General features: G+C 42.8%; 2 protein-coding genes and 1 long non-coding RNA gene across 5 annotated transcripts in view; 2 read left to right on the forward strand and 1 right to left on the reverse strand.

Annotated features, from left to right (window-relative positions):
* Window positions 1-19,148, forward strand: part of LOC134220845 (ras-related protein Rab-23) — a 239,425-nt gene that overhangs the window by 60,415 nt on the left and 159,862 nt on the right. For 2 of the 3 annotated variants that reach the window (XR_009982081.1, XM_062699994.1), the window contains exon 2: window positions 17,886-17,907. The exons of the other annotated variant lie outside the window; for it this stretch is intronic. The gene's annotated coding sequence lies outside the window, so the exon portion shown is untranslated. The remainder of the gene's footprint in view (window positions 1-17,885; window positions 17,908-19,148) is intronic. 3 annotated transcript variants of the gene reach the window in all.
* Window positions 1-19,148, forward strand: part of LOC134220846 (protein yippee-like) — a 385,579-nt gene that overhangs the window by 60,392 nt on the left and 306,039 nt on the right. Inside the window, exon 2 of the mRNA XM_062700001.1 lies at window positions 17,886-17,907. The gene's annotated coding sequence lies outside the window, so the exon portion shown is untranslated. The remainder of the gene's footprint in view (window positions 1-17,885; window positions 17,908-19,148) is intronic.
* Window positions 1-19,148, reverse strand: part of LOC134220847 (uncharacterized) — a 59,523-nt gene that overhangs the window by 14,217 nt on the left and 26,158 nt on the right. The gene's annotated exons all lie outside the window — the stretch shown is intronic.

The raw sequence follows: 19,148 nt of genomic DNA on the forward strand, positions 1-19,148 counted from the left end.
AGCCTCCTTCCAAGAGGCTGGGAAGCCTCCTTCCAAGAGGCTGGGAAGCCTCCTTCCAAGAGGCTGGGAAGCCTCCTTCCAAGAGGCTGGGAAGCCTCCTTCCAAGAGGCTGGGAAGCCTCCTTCCAAGAGGCTGGGAAGCCTCCTTCCAAGAGGCTGGGAAGCCTCCTTCCAAGAGGCTGGGAAGCCTCTTTTCAAGAGGCTGGGAAGCCTCTTTTCAAGAGGCTGGGAAGCCTCCTTTCAAGAGGCTCGGAAGCCTCCTTTCAAGAGGCTCGGAAGCCTCCTTTCAAGAGGCTCGGAAGCCTCCTTTCAAGAGGCTCGGAAGCCTCCTTTTAAGAGGCTCGGGAGCCTCCTTTCAAGAGGCTGGGAAGTCTCCTTTCAAGAGGCTAGGAAGCCTCCTATCAAGAGGCTGGGAAGCCTCCTTTCAAGGGGCTGGGAAGCCTCCTTTCAAGAGGCTCGGAAGCCTCCTTTCAAGAGGCTGGGAAGCTTCCTTTCAAGAGGCTCGGAAGCCTCCTTTCAAGAGGCTCGGAAGCCTCCTTTCAAGAGGCTCGGAAGCCTCCTTTCAAGAGGCTCGGGAAGCTCCTTTCAAGAGGCTCGGAAGCCTCCTTTCAAGAGGCTCAGAAGCCTCCTTTGAAGAGCCTCAGAAGCCTCCTTTCAAGAGGCTCAGAAGCCTCCTTTCAAGAGGCTCAAGCCTCCTTTCAAGAGGCTCAGAAGCCTCCTTTCAAGAGGCTCAGAAGCCTCCTTTCAAGAGGCTCAGAAGCCTCCTTTCAAGAGGCCTGGAAGCCTCCTTTCAAGAGGCTCAAGCCTCCTTTCAAGAGGCTCAGAAGCCTCCTTTCAAGAGGCTCAGAAGCCTCCTTTCAAGAGGCTCAGAGCCTCCTTTCAAGAGGCTCAGAAGCCTCCTTTCAAGAGGCTCAGGAAGCCTCCTTTCAAGAGGCTCAGAAGCCTCCTTTCAAGAGGCTGGAAGCCTCCTTTCAAGAGGCTCAGGAAAGCCTCCTTTCAAGAGGCTCGGAAGCCTCCTTTCAAGAGGCTCGGAAGCCTCCTTTCAAGAGGCTCGGAAGCCTCCTTTCAAGAGGCTCAGAAGCCTCCTTTCAAGAGGCTCGGAAGCCTCCTTTCAAGAGGCTCGGAAGCCTCCTTTCAAGAGGCTTCCAAGAGGCTCGGAAGCCTCCTTTCAAGAGGCTTCCAAGAGGCTCGGAAGCCTCCTTCCAAGAGGCTGGGAAGCCTCATTTCAAGAGGCTGGGAAGCCTCCTTTCAAGAGGCTCGGAAGCCTCCTTTCAAGAGGCTCGGAAGCCTCCTTTTAAGAGGCTCGGAAGCCTCCTTTCAAGAGGCTCGGAAGCCTCCTTTCAAGAGGCTCGGAAGCCTCCTTTCAAGAGGCTCAGAAGCCTCCTTTCAAGAGGCTCAGAAGCCTCCTTTCAAGAGGCTCAAGCCTCCTTTCAAGAGGCTCAGAAGCCTCCTTTCAAGAGGCTCAGAAGCCTCCTTTCAAGAGGCTCAGAAGCCTCCTTTCAAGAGGCTCAGAAGCCTCCTTTCAAGAGGCTCAAGCCTCCTTTCAAGAGGCTCAGTAGCCTCCTTTCAAGAGGCTCAGAAGCCTCCTTTCAAGAGGCTCAGAAGCCTCCTTTCAAGAGGCTCAGAAGCCTCCTTTCAAGAGGCTCAGAAGCCTCCTTTCAAGAGGCTCAGGCCTCCTTTCAAGAGGCTCAGAAGCCTCCTTTCAAGAGGCTCAGGAAGCCTCCTTTCAAGAGAGCTCAGAAGCCTCCTTTCAAGAGGCTCAAGCCTCCTTTCAAGAGGCTCAGGAAGCCTCCTTTCAAGAGGCTCAGAGCCTCCTTTCAAGAGGCTCGGAAGCCTCCTTTCAAGAGGCTCAGAGCCTCCTTTCAAGAGGCTCAGAAGCCTCCTTTCAAGAGGCTCAGAAGCCTCCTTTCAAGAGGCTCAGAGCCTCCTTTCAAGAGGCTCAGAAGCCTCCTTTCAAGAGGCTCAGAAGCCTCCTTTCAAGAGGCTCAGAGCCTCCTTTCAAGAGGCTCAGAAGCCTCCTTTCAAGAGGCTCGGAAGCCTCCTTTCAAGAGGCTCAGAAGCCTCCTTTCAAGAGGCTCAGGCCTCCTTTCAAGAGGCTCTGGAAGCCTCCTTTCAAGAGGCTCAGAAGCCTCCTTTCAAGAGGCTCAGAGCCTCCTTTCAAGAGGCTCAGGCCTCCTTTCAAGAGGCTCAGAAGCCTCCTTTCAAGAGGCTCAGAAGCCTCCTTTCAAGAGGCCTCAGGCCTCCTTTCAAGAGGCTCCAGCCTCCTTTCAAGAGGCTCAGAAGCCTCCTTTCAAGAGGCTCAGAAGCCTCCTTTCAAGAGGCTCAGAAGCCTCCTTTCAAGAGGCTCGGAAGCCTCCTTTCAAGAGGCTCAGAAGCCTCCTTTCAAGAGGCTCAGAAGCCTCCTTTCAAGAGGCTCAGAAGCCTCCTTTCAAGAGGCTCAGGAAGCCTCCTTTCAAGAGCTCAGGAAGCCTCCTTTCAAGAGGCTCAGAAGCCTCCTTTCAAGAGGCTCAGAAGCCTCCTTTCAAGAGGCTCAGAGCCTCCTTTCAAGAGGCTCAGAGCCTCCTTTCAAGAGGCTCAGAAGCCTCCTTTCAAGAGGCTCAGAGCCTCCTTTCAAGAGGCTCAGAAGCCTCCTTTCAAGAGGCCTCAAGCCTCCTTTCAAGAGGCTCAGAAGCCTCCTTTCAAGAGGCTCAGAAGCCTCCTTTCAAGAGGCTCAGAGCCTCCTTTCAAGAGGCTCAAGCCTCCTTTCAAGAGGCTCAAGCCTCCTTTCAAGAGGCTCAGAAGCCTCCTTTCAAGAGCTCAGAAGCCTCCTTTCAAGAGGCTCAAGCCTCCTTTCAAGAGGCTCAGAAGCCTCCTTTCAAGAGGCTCAGAGCCTCCTTTCAAGAGGCTCAGAAGCCTCCTTTCAAGAGGCTCAGAGCCTCCTTTCAAGAGGCTCAGAAGCCTCCTTTCAAGAGGCTCGGAAGCCTCCTTTCAAGAGGCTCGGAAGCCTCCTTTCAAGAGGCTCGGAAGCCTCCTTTCAAGAGGCTCGGAAGCCTCCTTTCAAGAGGCGCAGAAGCCTCCTTTCAAGAGGCTCAGAAGCCTCCTTTCAAGAGGCTCGGAAGCCTCCTTTCAAGAGGCTCGGAAGCCTCCTTTCAAGAGGCTCGGAAGCCTCCTTTCAAGAGGCTCGGAAGCCTCCTTTCAAGAGGCTCGGAAGCCTCCTTTCAAGAGGCTCGGAAGCCTCCTTTCAAGAGACTCCTCACAATCCAGCATCCTTTCAATAGGGTCGGAAGCCTTCATTCAAGAGGCTCGGAAGCCTCCTTTCAAGAGGCTCGGAAGCCTCCTTTCAAGAGGCTCGGAAGCCTCCTTTCAAGAGGCTCGGAAGCCTCCTTTCAAGAGGCTCGGAAGCCTCCTCTCAAGAGGCTCGGAAGCCTCCTTTCAAGAGGCTCGGAAGCCTCCTTTCAAGAGGCTCAGAAGCCTCCTTTCAAGAGGCTCGGGAAGCCTCCTTTCAAGAGGCTCGGAAGCCTCCTTTCAAGAGGCTCAGAAGCCTCCTTTCAAGAGGCTCAGAAGCCTCCTTTCAAGAGGCTCAGAAGCCTCCTTTCAAGAGGCTCAGAGCCTCCTTTCAAGAGGCTCAAGCCTCCTTTCAAGAGGCTCAGAAGCCTCCTTTCAAGAGGCTCAAGCCTCCTTTCAAGAGGCTCAGAGCCTCCTTTCAAGAGGCTCAGAAGCCTCCTTTCAAGAGGCTCAAGCCTCCTTTCAAGAGGCTCAGAAGCCTCCTTTCAAGAGGCTCAGAAGCCTCCTTTCAAGAGGCTCAGAAGCCTCCTTTCAAGAGGCTCAGAAGCCTCCTTTCAAGAGGCTCAGGAAGCCTCCTTTCAAGAGGCTTGGAAGCCTCCTTTCAAGAGGCTCAGAAGCCTCCTTTCAAGAGGCTCAGGAAGCCTCCTTTCAAGAGGCTCAGAGCCTCCTTTCAAGAGGCTCAGAAGCCTCCTTTCAAGAGGCTCAGAAGCCTCCTTTCAAGAGGCCTCAGAGCCTCCTTTCAAGAGGCTCAGAAGCCTCCTTTCAAGAGGCTCAGGAAGCCTCCTTTCAAGAGGCTCAGGCCTCCTTTCAAGAGGCTCAGGAAGCCTCCTTTCAAGAGGCTCAAGCCTCCTTTCAAGAGGCTCAGAAGCCTCCTTTCAAGAGGCTCAGAAGCCTCCTTTCAAGAGGCTCAGAAGCCTCCTTTCAAGAGGCTCAAGCCTCCTTTCAAGAGGCTCAGAAGCCTCCTTTCAAGAGGCTCAGGAAGCCTCCTTTCAAGAGGCTCAGAAGCCTCCTTTCAAGAGGCTCAGAAGCCTCCTTTCAAGAGGCTCAGAGCCTCCTTTCAAGAGGCTCAAGCCTCCTTTCAAGAGGCTCAGAAGCCTCCTTTCAAGAGGCTCAGAAGCCTCCTTTCAAGAGGCTCAGAAGCCTCCTTTCAAGAGGCTCAGGCCTCCTTTCAAGAGGCTCAAGCCTCCTTTCAAGAGGCTCAGAAGCCTCCTTTCAAGAGGCCTGGAAGCCTCCTTTCAAGAGGCTCAGAAGCCTCCTTTCAAGAGGCTCAGAGCCTCCTTTCAAGAGGCTCAGAAGCCTCCTTTCAAGAGGCTCAGAAGCCTCCTTTCAAGAGGCTCAAGCCTCCTTTCAAGAGGCTCGGAAGCCTCCTTTCAAGAGGCTGGAAGCCTCCTTTCAAGAGGCCTGGAAGCCTCCTTTCAAGAGGCTCAGAGCCTCCTTTCAAGAGGCTCAGAAGCCTCCTTTCAAGAGGCTCAGAAGCCTCCTTTCAAGAGGCTCAGAAGCCTCCTTTCAAGAGGCTCAGAAGCCTCCTTTCAAGAGGCTCAGAAGCCTCCTTTCAAGAGGCTCAGGAAGCCTCCTTTCAAGAGGCTCAGAAGCCTCCTTTCAAGAGGCTCAGAGCCTCCTTTCAAGAGGCTCAGAAGCCTCCTTTCAAGAGGCTCAGAATCCTCCTTTCAAGAGGCTTGAAGCCTCCTTTCAAGAGGCTCAGAAGCCTCCTTTCAAGAGGCTCAGGAAGCCTCCTTTCAAGAGGCTCAGAAGCCTCCTTTCAAGAGGCTCAGAAGCCTCCTTTCAAGAGGCTCAGAAGCCTCCTTTCAAGAGGCTCAGAAGCCTCCTTTCAAGAGGCTCAGAAGCCTCCTTTCAAGAGGCTCAGAGCCTCCTTTAAAGAGGCTCAGAAGCCTCTTTTCAAGAGGCTCAGAAGCCTCCTTTCAAGAGGCTTGGAAGCCTCCTTTCAAGAGGCTCGGAAGCCTCCTTTCAAGAGGCTCGGAAGCCTCCTTTCAAGAGGCTCGGAAGCCTCCTTTCAAGAGGCTCGGAAGCCTCCTTTCAAGAGACTCGGAAGCCTCCTTTCAAGAGGCTCGGAAGCCTCCTTTCAAGAAGCCCGGAAGCCTCCTTTCAAGAGGCTCGGAAGCCTCCTTTCAAGAGACTCCTCACAATCCAGCATCCTTTCAATAGGGTCGGAAGCCTTCTTTCGAAAGACATGGAAGCCGTTTTTCTAGATACCCGGAAGAATTCTTTCAAGAGAGTCGGAAGCTTTCTTACAAGAGGTTCTAAAACCTCCTTTCAAGAAGCTCGGGAGCCTTCTTTCGAGGGGCTCGAAAACCTTCTTTCAAGAGGTTCTAAATTCTCTTATCAAGAAGCTTGGGAGCCTTCTTTCGAGAGATTCTAAGGCCTCCTTCAAGAGGCTCGGGAGCATCCTTTTGCGAAGATCGAAAGCCTTCTTTCGAGAAGCTCGAAAGCCTTCTTTCAGAGGCTCGAAGCTTGATGCATAAACTTAATTTAAATTGGAAAGTAGAGACCATGTGAATAATGGAGAATCAAGGTGCCTATGGTCGCATATCAGTCCCATCTTTGCTGGATTTCCTATGCATATGGGACAAATTTTCGATTGTGGGCAGCATACATACCGTTAGTTGCAGGTCCATTTTTCATATAACTAATTAGTTACGCTTATTCACAAGATGGCGATGAATATAGAGGGTACCTCAATGAATGCCATAGTTAGAAGGGGTGTCTCTCAAAAATAAGGTTGAGAACCACTGTTCTAGTCAAAATATATAAATACCAATCTATGTATGTATGTATGTATGTTCGCTAACTACTTCTGAACCACTTGGTCGATTTCAACCAAATTTGGTGCACACATTCTATATCCTCAGGGAAAGTGGGGTGGGAGGGTCATTTGGAAAAGTGGGAGGGGTGGTGGAAGGGGTCTTGTGTAGAAAACGAACCATTCTGTGTATCTTCCTATCCAGGACCGATTTCAATCAAATTTTGTACACATGTTCACTATGCGGAGACGATCATATGGGAGGGTAATTTGGGAAACGAGGGAGGGGTATTGTTCAGAAAACGGGTATTTCAGAGTAAATTCAGAACATCTGCACCGATTTCAACCAAATTTTCTACACACATTCTCTGTCTTAAGGAGAAGATAACAAAGGAGGTAGGAGGTTTAATTGAGAGAGGGGAGATTATGGGGGAATTGGTTGTCTTTAGAAAACGAGCAATTCAGTGTAACTCCCAACCCCCACGACCAATTCCAGCCAGATTTGGTACACATATTCTCTATTTTCGAAAGATGTTTATTGAAGGGCCATTGAAACATATAAAAATATTTACAATGTTATGAAAACTCATATGTGAATATGTACGTTATGTGGAAGATATTGATTTGGAAAATGTATTGGAGGTAACCACTTTCCGTTCGATGGGACTCGAACCCATGACCCTACAGTACGCTAGACTGGTGCCATTCGACGGGAAATCTTGTCCCATTGTTCGCTATTGAAAATTGGCCAGATCGGATAATGGGATCAGAAGTTATGGCCAAAATACTATTTTTTATGCCCAAAACACGCTAAAAAATACTCATTTATATGGCACCAACACCACTAGGTGGATTAATCATGGTTTTGTTTCAAATGCATTGCTGTTTCCTTATTTTTAACGTTCTTCTTGGATCCCACCGTTAAATAATCACCAAGGTTAGCAGGAAGAAGTTTAGTCTAAAAATACTGTCATGTCATTTTGAATGGTTAGGTTGATGGTGTATGAAACCATAAACCGACATGGTTTCAATCCGCCATTGTGTTTGCTCCGGTGTGATAACGAAAGGTGTCAGGATCCATTCCGTGCACGGTTCGGTTTCACCGAAAAACTATTTTGTTACATGCTTAGTATGCATATGACAAGTTTGACAAGTTGCAAATTTGGGTACTCCAACATCACGATAATCACTTTCCACTCTCATATGTACCAACCCGGTTGATCACAATGAAGATATCTAAACAAAGAACCATCCCACGGAGATGCATCTTTTCTCGAGAACCGATCTGATGACGGTGATAGCAGTTGGCGCCGGATTAATACATAGCTCCGGGGTAATTTTCTCACGTAAGCATTTATTTTATTAGCCATCATCACGGAGCAAACAATAGTGGCATGGTTGCAAAATTTGCTCCATGGAATGGGAACGAACTGTTATTGTCAGTCTTCATCCTGCTCGGATGGATCTCCATTGTGCTCGATGAACTTTTTCTGCATCATCAGGGGTTGCAATGGTCGTCGTACGCCATGCCATGCCCTCCGTAACCGATTCGTTCGAGTCGACGGTCATGGTGAGTTCTCTTCCACATTCCGTGCCAAACTGGGAAGGACATCAGTCACTGGGTGTGTGAGTGGTAGGTGCTGCTGCATCAGACGTTCTTTGTTATCGAAAGGATAATTTCGTTTCGTCTTCTGAGGGACTGAGCCAATGGGATAGAAATTGAGGACTTTACGAGTCAATCTATATACGAACAAGAATGGCAACAATTTTCACGGTTTATCAATTCCGATTAGTACGGTGATGGTATATTTCGTGTCATTTCATGATGTGCTGTTTGGGTATGCCAGCATGGATATAAACTTTATGAGGCCAGACATAGAAGGGAGTACGTTGACCGTCTGGTCTGGTTGGAGTAGCATTTGCGGTTGGAACTTTTAAATGAAAATATTTCCACACCTACCTAGGAGAGGCAGCGTATTGCACCTCCTGCAACGGCGAAACATCCCTGACCTACGAAAGGGACAAACGGTTGCACCGGCCAAGTGATATTGTAAATATAAAGTGTGGAAAATTTCCTACAGCGGGTTGGATACTGACGCGACGACGCTGCACTTTGGCTCTGCGGTGTGCGAAGCGGACTTCTAGTGTGAAAAGGAATTCATAATCGACAGACGTGAAGGCCACTTGTGTTCATCAAATGTGATGCCCCTTTACTATCGGGTCAAGTTTCCTGTTTCGAACATCAGGGTATTTACCCGTTGGAAGATGGTCAACGATGGTCATCACACGAATATCTTCATGCAAAAAGTTATTTAAAAAAATATCCTTATTATGTTCAATAGGTAATTGTACTATTGTTGAAAACAGTCAGTAGCTCCGGACTGCTATTTTGCTTACGTTTTGGCAATAAAAAGTTTCTGGAAATGAAATTTGTAATTATTCTTGAAAGATTTGAATGGAATTTTTGTTTTATTCATTAAACTGTAAAACCCTGATCACTAAGCAACAATGACCTTCAGTAGGATCAACACAACTCTCATTTTAAGCATTCCATAGGCGCAGTTCGATGCACCAACCAAATCACATATATATGCTTCAGTGTCTGATTATTTGCGGCCACCAAGCAAATTGGAAATAAGTGTGATTTATGACCTAGCAAGGCTCGCTGTCACGCACAGATGGCCATCGTTCCCCATGCAGTTTGTACCAGTATAGCAACCAAGCGATATCAAATGGTTGTCGGTTTTCGGTCACGTATCCATCCATCCGGCAACAATAATGGTGTGACGAAGCGTTTGTTTCTTGTTTGTTTCCAATCTATATGAATCTATATACAAATTATAAGCTGAAAAAGATAGGAAACCATTGAAACAGTTGATGCAAAAGTATAAGATCGCTAATATAGCTAACGTTCGCGTGACTAACAATCAGTTTGCCACGGCCTCGCAGTTTTAGTACCGGTGTTAGAAAAGTCAAGTGGATGTTGGATTTAAAATTGAATATGCACACTTAATTTTTTTACCGGGATATCAGCAATTTTTTCAACTTTTACCGAGATTCGCACAGCTGAGGCCCAGCGTTCGTGTTTTTGTCAAAATTGCTGAAAATCAGCAAATTATTTAACGAAAACCAGCTAACTTATTTTTGCCGGGATATCAGTTTTTGTTTTGCTGGGCAAACGGCTGTGCGGATTTTGCCGAGCTGCAGAAATAAAAACTGAGTGCGTGCGCTACAACATTATGACAACATGACAAAATGCTTAACTTTTTGAAGCAAACATTATTACAATTAGTAGTGAGAAGATCTAGTTGGGCAGCACGCCCTTCTTTCCGGCATTCGTTACAGAATGTATAGAAGACGATGTCACGATGCCAAAAAAAAACTTTGAGATGTTATATTCCAGTTTTTCAACATTTCTTAACATTCTTTAAAAGATGATTTCTAAAATAATCACAAATCTTGAAAATATTTAGAAAGCGTCTAAACATCAAAAATTTAATTCTAAGTAATTACAGTAACCACTCTTACAAAAAATACCCCCTACAAAGTTCAATCGAAATCTGTCAGGATGCTGAACAAGTTGGCTTTGATACCGGTCTAAATACATTTGCTAGTCGGTGCTGTTACCTCCTCGTTGAGCGACTGCATTGCATTATAGCAAGGTCAGTGCCATTGCATGTCACGGATTAATTATACGACACGCCAAGAATGTTGTTGAGTTGGACGATGAGACAACGGACAGGACATTTACACAACACCCAATGGACCAGTGGAGAAATTTTCGCCTAAAATATAAAAATAGTAATACACATTCATGCTTTCAAAGGACTTTGGAGCAAAACAAGGGAAATAATAATAAATAAGTTATGTCGACTTACATATCCATGTCGACTTCTTAAATACACATCCAATCCAATCCATTGGAACTATTTGAACTGAATGAATATATATTGTTCAAACTATGTCATAAATGTCGAACACACTTGATTGCTTGATTTCAAACTTTAAGCTGCTCGTCAAATGTACTAAAATGCGACAAGGATGTTATCGATCATTTAGTAATCTGCCTTCGATCATTTAGTAGTTTGTCAATAACTCATTCCAGATGCTAAATTTCAAAATATGTTGTATTGCGGACTTCTTGTGTGATGGTTTTTCTATAACTCTACCTAACAGTTCGCTGTTTGAATTTCACTAATAACGGAGCTATAGCGCTAGTAACAGTAACTTAGACTAAATGATTGCATATTTTGTTATCATTTATTATAAGTATAGCAACTAGCACCGTAACTCCTTTAATAGTAGAATTCGAACCTCCACCTGTTAAGGAGAGTTGTAGAAAAACCTTCGCACTAAAAGTTCACCATACAATACATTTTGAACTTAGGCCTCTGGAATGAGTTATTGACAAGCTACTAAATGATCGAAGGCAGATTACTAAATGATCGATAACATCCTTGAATTGCGAACTTTGGATAATTTTCCTATTTTCGACAGTTCATACCACTTGGGAATTGGGAACCTTCGAACGAAAGGATAATGGTTGCCAGATTTAGAACACGGGTTCAAAACCTTAATATAATCCAATGTTATGCGCTAACCGATGCTGCCGATCTACAAAACAAAGAGAACTTCTACAGTTAACTCAATGCCGTCTTAGATAAAGTTCCAAAGAGTGGTATCAAGATCTGTATGGGCGACTTCAATGCAAAGATCGGATCCGACAACTTGAACCATGGTCTCGGAGGAGTGAGCTCTCCATTTTTGCTCATTCCTCAGACACCTCCTTCGCTGCTCGCAGAATTCTGTGGTAATAATGACATGGTGATCGGAGGATCACTCCTCCCCCATCGACCGGTTCACAAGGTCACGTCTGATCATCATCTCTTCATCGATGAAATACGCCTGCGCATTGCGCGAATTCGTCACCCCACAGTTTACCAAAAATTATTCGTTTACCCCACAGTCCCAAAAATTATTCAAGTAGGGTGAAAGTTCCGATAGTCGTGGGTGTACCTATAGTTGCGGTACCCGAGTAGACGAAAATAGCTCAATAATATCAAATGTTGATTAGATAGCAAAATGAGATATGGACTTGATTGATATAAGAGATAAAAGATCAGACGACAATATCAATATTTTGCACTAAAATATCATGAGGAGATCAAGTTATGCTATTTGTAAGAAGTGATCAATATCATGTGCCATTGGTTTGTTCTTATCCATAGCATATCTTGATATTTAAATGATTTTTCGGTGCAAATTTTTGATATTGTTGCCTGTTATTTTATCTCTTATATCAATCAAGTCCATATCATGTTTTGTTATTTTGTTCATGGCTTCTGCCCGGGTAGTGTTGTTTTTACACAATCTACGTATTTAACGCAGCAACCCATATAGTCTATCAATTTGTTGACCTTCATTACACGAAATACAGAAAAACAAAATTGGTAAAGTATCACTAAAATACCTTTTCCTTTTCTCTGCTTTGCACCAATAGTTGCGGTAGTGTTCCTATAGTTGCGAGTCCCATATGAAAACAATAGGATTCGCAACTATAGGAACATGAATTAAAAAATACCGCAATTATTGGAACTAGAGTTTCCATCCCGGGACATCCCGGGACGAAAAATCCCGGGATTTAGGAAAATTCGGGATTTCCCGATTCCCGGGATATGATTTTTGAAATCCCGAAAATCCCGGGATACCCGGGACAAAAAATCTTTTTTTACTTCAGGCTTACTAATAGTGTTTATGTTCACAATTTTTTTTTGCATTGAACGCCCAACGCCAAGGGGAACCCCTTACAAAGAAAACACAAGTCTAGAGTTTTCTTTACCCTATGGCGGTCAATTGACTAATACTTCTGCCAGCAACTGCAGCTCTCTTATATACAAGTATCTACAATATATCGCTAGCTAACAATATTCCTTGATATTACAAAAGAGCAGATACATCTAACTGACGCATGATTCCTACTTATCTTCCATCCACGAGGAGTCGCACACTATCCGATACATTGTACAGCATTTCTCTACACAGCCTGAAATATTTTGTAAATTTACATTCATTTTGATGCACATATTTGGAGCATAAAAAAAGACGCAAAAATAAACGTTTTAATTTTAAATCTTTATTGATTAAATTCATTATTTGATGTAAAAATACATCTTATAAAGTTTATATTTGCATTTCTATTTTATTTTATTTTCCGATTCTATTTTACGCGTAATTTAATTTTCATTACATAGTGTGCACGCCTCGTTAATCTCCTCGACCCTCCTAACACCGAGCTAGTCATCCTGAGCTCTTCGTCCCTATGTTTATGTTTTGGTCCGAGTTCCTTCAGGACTTCTGCACGGTGTAAAAAATGGATTATTATCGAAGTTTCATGTACCTCTGATTTTTTTTCACAGAAAGTTAGGCAAGGACATTAGAAACAGAGCCTAAAATATTCATCTTCATGAAGCAACTTCGGTCCGAATTTTGACGAACATCGCATGAATATTCAAAACATAGAATGACAATGTCAGACGACTACTTCACGAACTCATTCATTCGACTGTCACTGAATGTGTTTACTATGTGCAGAAAAAAACTTATTATCATTGTTTATGTTGATGTTTACTGCTGAAAGTGCCTCGCGGATGAAAATCGGATTCAGTCCTGTGTGATAAATCAATTTACTCATTTGAAACGTGTTCAGATTTCAGATAATTTATCAATTTGCAAAATGTGCATAAATATTCAATGACTAATATTCAACTGAATATTGACTGTCCAGAGACGACTTTGAATGTGTCGGAAGTGAACTGACAAATGAAGAAAAATGAACTTCACTAAAAATTTTCGATTATTTTACACTCTGATTAGAAATGAGGTACGGGGTGTTTTAAAATATTTCATCGGCGATTTTTCGAAAAAAGTGATTTTTATTGTATTCTTCTCTAATATACCATATAAAAAGTCAATTGATAACCCAACAAAGGATCAATCATTGTAATAAATCCTTGAAAATATACACATTTGTAGACTTTTTTGAGTAGAAAACCTATCTTGAAATAGATCTAAATATTTGAAAAATATCAATTTCTGTAATTCAAGCCTTCCTCAATTATGTTTTTATTTTTTTTTGCGTTATTTTCAATTTTTTTTAACAATTATCATCTTTTTCCAGCCAAAATATGGTTCTCTATTGAATGTTGTATTTACATTTCTTTCTTCCAACATTCGCACTATGAGACCAGCCCATTGCCAGTCTGCCATATTTTAAAGGGTTCATATTTTCCTCTAGATACAGTGTCTCATCATTTGTGGGTACCTACCATGTACAATAAGCTTACTGAATATTGTTCGCAGCACAGTTTTGCTTGAAAACCCCAAAACCTTACTGGCCTGCTTCTTATAATTACCACGCTTCATGTCCGAAATAGGCTATTGGATAGAGTTATACACAGCAAATTCCATTTCCGGTTGCATGTTACGAAAACTATATTGTTGCTACAAGCACATTTGTCTCACATTTGATTGATTCCATATTTGTGTGGGTCATTCATACTTTTATGAGCAGTAAGCTGTGGAAAACCGCTTTTGCACCCAAGTAATAATTATGATTTTATAATGTTTTTGAAGATAGCGATTTACTCGTCAGGTGTGCTATGAAACCATTATACATAAGTACAGCGATGTTACTAGGGATCATTAACCCATTTCACAAGCATTCCAATGTGAACTATTTCTTCAACGCCTCCAATTATCTCCTGTACATCCTCTTATTTCTATTTATATCTGTAACAATGTACTTCATACTGGTAGTGTGAATGGATATGTCCTTTCTCACCATCTCAATCTTCAGGGAGACAAAAGTCTCCACCACTATTCTGCGATTGTTTCCTAAGGAGCTTAATTTCACCTGCAAACTCTAGGAGCATATTCATAAGCTCTGCCAAGATGAAGTATATAATTACATGCAGAGACAGAGATAAGCTTAGTGTTGTTTGTGCTAAGAAAGTAAAGGGGATATGTTTGAAGATGTATAAACAAAATTTAATTTTGAAATGCTGACAAACATTGACAAACACTAACAATGCTGTAAACACTGGCAATGACGTTTTATATGAAGATTGTCTGCTTTAAATAGGGTTACCTCTGGTGTACATGACCAGTTTTAGGTCTAAGTTTGGTCTCGTACAATACAGGTGAAGAAAAGAACTCAGATGGAAACGAAATTCGCTTTTTATAATTCCTCAATTCTTCGGGTGGACAATTACGGACATAAAACGTCAAAAGCAGCCTAGGATACTTTCAGATTTTTCTAGCGGAAGATGCTGCGTACAATACTCGGTGAGAGGCCAAAAAAAGACATGTGGCTCATACGCATGAATTACAAACAAAATCCATCATCAAAGGAGAAAACATTCTAAATCTCATACGGCGCACTTCAGTGGGCAGGTCATCTAGTAAAAATGTCAGAAGATAGAATTACAAAAACAATATTAATCAGAGAACAATATAGATGCCAGAGATAGATTATTGTTTCAGCAAAGATTTCAAAACATTAAAAATAACACTAAAAATACTTCAGGAACGCTTGAACTTTAATAGTAGTTTGTGCAACAAGTTGCAGAAAGATGATTTTTTCAGCACGAGTTGTACGTTCATCCAACGAGGCTTGCCGAGTTGGATAAATACTACGAGTGCTGAAAAAATCGAGTTTTGCAACGAGTTGCACACGCTATTTTTTGCAATGACAAAAAATGGACTTAAATTTGATAAATCTGTACCAAAATTGTACAGTCCAATTTACTCCACATGATCATTCTTGCCAATAAATTATGTTGCTGCGCAGAACAATCAGATTCCATGTTACCGTGCCACATTGCATAGTTCGATACGCCGTGAAGCGATAGATATACTTGACTTTGGAAATTTTTGATGCCATGTCCACCAAGCTATTTAATTTATTACGGGGCGCATAGAATACACTATTTGAGCACTTACCCAAGCTAATTCAGCAAAATTTAGTCATGTAACTACTGTTCTGATGTTGGTTTTTCATTATAACACCCAAATGAGTGCTATAATGAATATTATGCAACCCATTTGAGTTGCATAATGTTCATTAAAGCACCCATTTTGTTGGTATGTCGTATGAAATCGAGGTGGTTGAAGAATTCGTGTACTTGGGCTCACTGGTGACCGCCGATAACGATACCAGCAGAGAAATTCGGAGACGCATAGTGGCTGGAAATCGTACGTACTTTGGACTCCGCAAGACGCTCCGATCGAATAGAGTTCGCCGCCGTACCAAACTGACTATCTACAAAACGCTTATAAGACCGGTAGTTCTCTACGGACACGAGACCTGGACGATGCTCGTGGAGGACCAACGCGCACTGGGAGTTTTCGAAAGGAAAGTGTTGCGTACCATCTATGGTGGGGTGCAGATGGCGGACGGTACGTGGAGGCGGCGAATGAACCACGAATTGCATCAGCTGTTGGGAGAACCATCCATCGTTCACACCGCGAAAATCGGAAGACTGCGGTGGGCCGGGCACGTAGCCAGAATGTCGGACAGTAATCCGGTGAAAATGGTTCTCGACAACGATCCGACGGGAACAAGAAGGCGAGGTGCACAGCGGGCAAGGTGGATCGATCAGGTGGAGGACGACTTGCGGACCCTCCGCAGACTGCGTGGTTGGCGAAGTGCAGCCTTGAACCGAGCTGAATGGAGAAGTCTTTTATGTGCAGCACAGGCCACTCCGGCCTTAGTCTGATGATAAATAAATAAATTTGTTGGTATGGAAAAGTAGACCGTATTATCACTCAAAGACGAACTGTAAACCAGATATTATGATCAGGAATTGCAAAAAATGTTTTTCAAAATTTTATTCCCGTGTCAAGATAGGTTACCTATATAGATACGAGAGTGGCAAAAAGGCTAAAAATGTATATAAAAACAATTTTGAGAGGTAAATTACAATGATTAATCCTTTGTTGGGTTATCAATTGACTTTTTGTACGGTATATTAGAGAAGAAAACAATAAAAATCACTTTTTTCAAAAAATCGCTGATGAAATATTTTAAAACACCCCGTACCTCATTTCTGTTGCCCTTGCCTAACTTTCTATGAAAAAAAAATCAGAGGTACATGAAACTTCGATAATAATCCATTTTTTTACACCGTGTTCTGCTGACCAACTTTTGAATGTTTGGGATTAAAGCTCTTCTTAGACTTTTGCTGACCTGCCTCGATAACTTCGGTACGACGCTACCCATGATTAACGCAGCCAATTCATGATCTCACGCCACGCGACTTATACAACCGATTCATGGATCCCATACTGCGATTACGTCAAAGATTAGTTACCGTCGTCGGGGGTGACAATGGGTCACTGTTTCAACTACATAGAATGCTTGTAGAATAGATTTAATATATCTGAGGACAAGAAAACTTAATAATAAGAGACCTTTTTGAACGATTTTGTCATCCGACTTCCAGACTGTCGGTGAAGGTGCTGACCCATTCTCATCCTCAGACCCATTGTCCCCCCGACGACGGTACTTAATAACTTGGTTTTTGAGACTTTTGGTCTTTTGGAGACTAGTTTAACGACATTAAGTTGTAGATCTGGAACAATTCCTGAGCCTATAACTCGTTGATGAATAGGGGGCTATAACTCCTGGTATAAGTATCAGTCAGTAACCTGCAATTGAGTATAGGGAGCTCTACTATTGTGTTTTCGTTGTGACTCGTGAGCTTATGGTCCCAGTGTGATTCCATTGCGCATCTTTCGTTTACAGCGAGGTGTCTGACACTAACTAGTGTTGCCACAGAAAATACGTTGCTTGAATAAAAACTTAGAAATGGTCTAAATCCAATATATAATACAAACAATCAAGCGTACTTTGACGGACAGCGAACGCGTCTTTTCGAGTTCGGCGAACATTTGTTCCAGAAACCTACCAGAAACCAGAAAACTACTTTCCGATACAAACGCAAATACTATTTGCTTTTTAAATTCAAACCAAGGATCGATTTAAATTTAAATTGAATTTAGTTTCAATTTGAATTATGTATCATCTGGTCTTTCTAAGATATGAACTTTACCCCAAAAACTTCGAAAAAACTTTTCAAAACAAAAAAATATGTTTTAAAAATATCGAAAATTCAGGATCCAGGATTTCCTGGATATACAAGAAATTTCATCCCGGATCCTGGGACAGCAAAATGGCCGGAAATGGAAACTATAATTGGAACACTGCACCAATAATTGGAGGTACCATTTTAGGTAACAATGATGGATGCTGCTGCAATCATGATCCCTTTCGGATCAAATATAATTAATAATCTTCCATGTGCACCCTTGAGGTAAGTGAAATGAAATATAGGCTTGGTGTGAACCAACAAATAGTGGTGGAACGTGCTTAGTTCCTCCACTATTGGGTCTTTTACCCTAATGGTTTTGACTTCTTGGAAAACCAACCGGATTGGTGTTATGTACCATAAAGTACTCTATACAATAGGTTATCGAAATGGTATAATGTTCACCTGATTGAACGTATATATGGTAATGAAATACTAGTTGCGGAAATCCAATTATTTTTAGCAAAATGACCAAAAAGTTATCTAACTCCATATCTCCCTTGTTGTTCATTCAAATCGTTTACAATTACACATGATAATAGTTGGCCAGAATACCTGTCAAACTGATGCAGTGCTGCTAGTTTATCTTTTTTTATTACTTCAAAAAATCGAAAACGTACTCTTACCCCACGCGCACTCTTGCCCCACTCTACTCTATATATCAACTTTCAATTTAGCTAAATTCTCCTTCTTTATTATTTTTGTTCTCAATTTCAGGCTGTTTTTGAATGCTTATAAGGTAAGTTAATGAATATATGGACTATTTTATCATTTTACTCTCTTACATCATGAGGATCACACGACGATACTGTTATGTCCAAATTTCCAAATAAAACATTTCCTTGACCCGGACTGAGAATAGAGCCCCGATGAATATTGAGAGCCACCCGTCTTTTCTTATGTCCGGCAAGAATCCTAACCTCAGGACAGGTTTCTTAAAAGAATTCAGAGAATGAGAAACGCGAATGAGATTCGAACGGTTATGAAGCACTTCCATTATTTACGGCGAGAACACAGCACCACGCGTAAATGTATAATGGCTAGAGATCGTCATTCAGTTAGTCACTGTACTCAAATTACCATCCTTGGTAGAACCAACCTTCACAAGTCTCCTTTCTCGCTTTAAGAACAAAAGAGGAGGGACTGAGTTTCCCTAGCAGTCCAACTAGGAGTAAAAAATTACAAAATACGACAAAAACACTAACCGAACGACACCAAATACCTTCAGTATCTAGACATTACGAAACTCGTTGCACCTGTATGAAAAAATATTTATTTTTGTAGGGCAAAATGTCAACGATTAACAAGCATACTTTTATTCAAATTTAAATTTCTATCCTTGGATCATTATATTTACTTCTCTTTTCTTTCCTTTCTCTCTACTTTATCTGCTCTTACTATTTTCTGTTTGTGGTATTTCTAATTTTAGCTAGCTTTCATGTGTGTGTGTTCCAATAATATACTAACGCAAAATGAACTCCCCCAAGAAATTATGACGTTTGAGCGGGTAGCATAATGAACGCAAAATGATTTTTTGTTCGAGTGGACCCGCTCAAATGTCAAAAATCCATCGGGTGAGTGAATTCGATGAACCCCTGCACAGGTCTATTTACGGATGGTGGACTTTGCTGCTCTGATTTACCGACCTTTTATGATGCAGCTCGTCTCTCGCAGCGATATTGCGGCAACTCGACCAAGTGGTCGCGATTCTCGTAACTCAATGAACGGTCTTGGTTGTTCGACTACTAAACTCATTGTGGTGTTTCCGACAAATAACGACCAACGCGTGTGGTTGGGCGCTGCGGATCGGATCCGAAGATTGCAGGTTCGAGTCCTGTCACGGTCGCCATGTGATATGGTGGTCATCATATAAGAGACGTCTAACGCGAATCGATTATTGAACATTAATGAATTGATCGTTTATTGAAAAGTCTTTTACTGGCTATTCCTAATTTCTACAAAGTATAAAGAAAGAGAGAG

This window comes from Armigeres subalbatus, chromosome 3 (assembly GCF_024139115.2).
Source record: "Armigeres subalbatus isolate Guangzhou_Male chromosome 3, GZ_Asu_2, whole genome shotgun sequence".
Taxonomy (NCBI): domain Eukaryota; kingdom Metazoa; phylum Arthropoda; class Insecta; order Diptera; family Culicidae; genus Armigeres; species Armigeres subalbatus.